This window comes from Cervus elaphus, chromosome 9, assembly GCF_910594005.1.
Source record: "Cervus elaphus chromosome 9, mCerEla1.1, whole genome shotgun sequence".
NCBI lineage: Eukaryota > Metazoa > Chordata > Mammalia > Artiodactyla > Cervidae > Cervus > Cervus elaphus.
In genome coordinates this window covers 5,854,522-5,859,634 of record NC_057823.1, presented here as the reverse complement: position 1 = coordinate 5,859,634, position 5,113 = coordinate 5,854,522, and the positions used below count along the sequence as shown (strand labels likewise).

Sequence of the window (5,113 nt, the reverse complement as noted above, 5' to 3'; positions counted from 1 at the left end):
CATTTTTCACACAACTAGAACAAAAAAATTCACAATTTGTATGGAAATACAAAGACCCTGAATAACCAAAGCAATCTTGAGAAAGAAAGAAGGAGCTGGAGGAAACAAACTCCCTGACTTCAAATTATACTACAAAGCCACAGTCATCAAGACAGTATGGCACTGGCACAAAAGCAGACATACAGACCAATGGAACAAAACAGAAATCCCAGAGATAAACCCATGCACCTATGGGCACCTTATCTTTGACAAAGGAGGTAAGAATATACAATGCAGAAAAGATAGTCTCTTCAACAAGTGGTGATGGCCACTACTATTCAACATAGTGTTGGAAGTTCTGGCCACAGCAATCAGAGCAGAAAAAGAAGTAAAAGGAATCCAGATAGGAAAAGAAGAAGTAAAACTCTCACTGTTTGCAGATGACATGATCCTCTATATAGAAAACCCTAAAGACTCTACCAGAAAATTACTAGAGCTAATCAACGAATATAGTAAAGTTGCAGGATATAAAATTAACACACAGAAATCCCTTGCATTCCTATATACTAACAATGAAAAAACAGAAAGAGAAATTAAGGAAACAATACCATTCACCATTGCAACAAAAAGAATAAAATACTTAGGAGTATATCTACCTAAAGAAACAAAGGACCTATACATAGAAAACTAGAAAACACTGATGAAAGAAATCAAAGAGGACACAAACAGATGGAGAAACATACCGTGTTCATGGATTGGAAGAATCAATATTGTCAAAATGGCTATTCTACCCAAAGCAGTCTATAGATTCAATGCAATCCCTATCAAGCTACCAACTGTATTTTTCACAGAACTAGACCAAAGAATTTCACAATTTGTATGGAAATACAAAAAACCTCGAATAGCCAAAATAATCTTGAGAAAGAAGAATGGAACTGGAGGAATCAACCTGCCTGACTTCAGACTCTACTACAAAGCCACAGTCATCAAGACAGTATGGTACTGGCACAAAGACAGAAATATAGATCAATGGAACAGAATAGAAAGCCCAGAGATAAATCCACGAACCTATGGACACCTTATCTTCGACAAATGAGGCAAGGATATACAATGGAAAAAAGACAACCTCTTTAACAAGTGGTGCTGGGAAAACTGGTCAACCACTTGTAAAAGAATGAAGCTAGAACACTTTCTAACACCATACACAAAAATAAACTCAAAATGGATTAAAGATCTAAATGGAAGACCAGAAACTATAAAACTCCTAGAGGAGAACATAGGCAAAACACTCTCCGACATAAATCACAGCAAGATCCTCTATGACCCACCTCCCAGAATATTGGAAATAAAAGCAAAACTAAACAAATGGGACCTAATGAAACTTAAAAGCTTTTGCACTACAAAGGAAACTATAAGCAAGGTGAAAAGACAGCCCTCAGATTGGGAGAAAATAATAGCAAATGAAGCAACAGACAAAGGATTAATCTCAAAAATATACAAGCAACTCCTGCAGCTCAACTCCAGAAAAATAAATGACCCAATCAAAAAATGGGCCAAAGAACTAAACAGACATTTCTCCAAAGAAGACATACAGATGGCTAACAAACACATGAAAAGATGCTCAACATCACTCATTATTAGAGAAATGCAAATCAAAACCACAATGAGGTACCATTACACGCCAGTCAGGATGGCTGCTATCCAAAAGTCTACAAGCAATAAATGCTGGAGAGGGTGTGGAGAAAAGGGAACCCTCTTACACTGTTGGTGGGAATGCAAACTAGTACAGCCGCTATGGAAAACAGTGTGGAGATTTCTTAAAAAACTGGAAATAGAACTGCCATATGACCCAGCAATCCCACTTCTGGGCATACACACTGAGGAAACCAGATCTGAAAGAGACACGTGCACCCCAATGTTCATCGCAGCACTGTTTATAATAGCCAGGACATGGAAGCAACCTAGATGCCCATCAGCAGATGAATGGATAAGGAAGCTGTGGTACATATACACCATGGAATATTACTCAGCCATTAAAAAGAATTCATTTGAACCAGTCCTAATGAGATGGATGAAGCTGGAGCCCATTATACAGAGTGAAGTAAGCCAGAAAGATAAAGAACATTACAGCATACTAACACATATATATGGAATTTAGAAAGGTGATAACGATAACCCTATATGCAAAACAGAAAAAGAGACACAGAAATACAGAACAGACTTTTGAACTTTGTGGGAGAAGGTGAGGGTGGGATATTTCAAAAGAACAGCATGTATACTATCTATGTTGAAACAGATCACCAGCCCAGGTGGGATGCATGAGACAAGTGCTCCGGCCTGGTGCACTGGGAAGAGCCAGAGGAATCGGGTGGAGAGGGAGGTGGGAGGGGGGATCGGGATTGGGAATACATGTAAATCCATGGCTGATTCATATCAATGTATAACAAAACCCACTGGAAAAAAAAATAATAATAAAAAAAATAATAAAATAAAAAAAAAAAAACAAGTGGTGATGGGAAAACTACACACCTATGTGTTTTTTAAAAAAATGAAATTAGAACACTTCCTAACACCATACACAAAAATAAACTCAAAGTGGATTAAAAACTTAAATGTAAGGCTGGAAACTATAAAGCTCTTAGAGGAAAACATAGGCAGTATACCTTTTGACATAAATTGTAGCAAGATTCTCTCTGACACACCTAGAATAATGGAAATAAAAATAAATAGATAGGACCTAGTTAGACTTAAAGGCTTTTGCACAACAAAGGAAACTATAAATAAGATGAAAAGACAACCTTCAGAATGGGAGAAAATAATTGCAAACAAAGCAACTGACAAAGGGTTAATCTCCAAAATATATAAGCAGCTCATACAATATAAGAAACACACACAGCCCAATCAAAAAATGGGCAGAAGACCTAACCAGACATTTCTCCAAAGAAGACATACAGATGGCCAATAACATGTGAAAAGATTAACATTAATAATTAAAACTATGATGAGATATCACCTTACACCAGTTAGAAAGGCCATCATCAAGAAATCTACAAACAATAAATCCTGGAAAGGATGTGGAAAAAAGGGAACCCTCCTATACTATTAGTGGGAATGCAAACTGATATAATCATTATGGAAAACAGTATGGAGATTCCTTTTAAAAACTAGGAATAATACTACCGCATGATCCAACAATCCCACTGTTGACCATATACTCTGAGAAAACCATAATTATAAAAGACTCATGTACCCCAATGCTCATTGCAGCAATATGTACAGTGGCCAGGACATGGAAGCAACCTAGATGTCCATTGACAGATGAATGGATAAAGAAGTTGTAGTACATATAAATGTACAATGGAATATTACTTGGCCACAAAAGGAACAAATCTGAGTCATTTGTAGTAAGGTAGATGAACCTAGAGCCTATTATACAGAGTAACATAAGTCAGAGAAAAACAACTATAGTATATTAATGTATATATATGGAATCTAGAAAATGGTTCTGATGAACTTAGTAGAGAACAGACTTGTGGATGCAGTCGGAGAAGGTAAGGGTGGGACAAACTGAAAAAGTAGCATTGACACTATCACATGTAAAATAGTTAATGGGTAGTTGCTAAATAACACAGGGAGTCTGGCCTGGCACTCTGTGATGACCTACAGGGGTGGGAAGGGAGTAAGAAGGAGGTTCATGAGGTAAGGGATGTGTGTGTGTGTGTGTGTGTGTGTGTGTGTGTGTATACATATATATATAATTATAACTGATCCTCACTGTTGTACAGCAGAAACCAACACAAAATTGTAAAGCAATTTTCCACCAGTTAAAAAATTAATTTAAAATTTTAAAAATAAAATAAATACAAAATGGATTGATTTTCTCCCAGAACATCAAACCACAACCTCATTGTAGTTTCAACATCTCCTAGGGATATGAAATTTTATTGTTTTTGTGTGTCATTATCTTTAATTAAATACAGACTTTTCCAATCATGTCACCTAGAGATCATTTTATCCATTGTTGTTTGGCTATGAGTCTCTTGTCTCTCTCCTCAGCAATGGTAAGGTGGATATTCTTTCCATGGGGAAGAGAGATCCATGGTGTTGCCTTTGTCAATAATGAAAATGTTGGAAAATCCAGTGTCAAAGCTGTTGCCACTGGCATCTTTCACATGAACTACAAAAGAACCAGGGTGTCTCTCACAGTTGGTGATCACATCCATTCTTTCCAGGTTAGCACCTCCAGAAACCATGCACAGGTTACCAGTGTCAAATTAGATGAAATCAGTAATCTTGCCAGTCACCAAATCAATCTGAATGGTGTTCACCTTGATGAGAGACTCAAGGTGGCTGATGGTGCAAACATCATGGGTCATCAGATGCAGGATTCCTTTTGCCCCACAAAGATCTTTCTCACTTTGTACAACTTACACCTGGCCTCTTTGGGTGTAATGCAATGAACAGCAAAAGATGAAAATTCTCTCCAGTCTTGTCAATGCTAATGATATCCATAAAACCAGCAGAGTAGGTTATATCAGTGCAGACCTTGCCATCAATCTAAATGAAACACTGCATACAAATCTTCTTTATTTCTTCTCCTGTCAAAGCATACTTAAGTCTGTTCCTTAGGAAAATTACTAGGAGAAGACATTCCCTTAGCTCATGGGGACCAGTAAAAGGATAAGAAGCAAACACACCAGTTAGTTTATCTGGCATCCGATGATTTGGAGCTGTTACACACTTCAGGTGCTTCTTGAGACCATGAGCCATGACTGCACTGGGCATAAAAGAGCTAGGAGAGTGAATTTTAAATATGTAACCTGAAATTTCAGTAGTAGTCTTCTTCTGTTTCCTTCCCTCCAAGCGAAGATGGCCTGGCTTTAAATAAATCCTTTCTTTTCTTTTGCTAGTAACTTCTTCCCTACTTTCCTTCTACCTATAAAAACCTTCCATTTTAAGCAACTCCTTGAGCATCCCTCTATTTACTAGATTGGATGCTGTCTGACTACTGAGTTGTTGAATAAAGATAATTAGATCTCCCCATCAAAAGAAAGAAATGAAAGGAGACTAATACTAATAGAAATACATACCACATTCATGAATCAGAAGATTCAATAATGTTAAGCTATCAAGC

General features: G+C 37.2%; 1 pseudogene; it reads right to left on the bottom strand.

The window, feature by feature from the left end:
- Positions 1–3,985: 3,985 nt before the first annotated feature.
- On the bottom strand, positions 3,986–4,749 carry LOC122699347 (annotated as a pseudogene).
- Between the last annotated feature and the right edge of the window lie 364 nt (positions 4,750–5,113).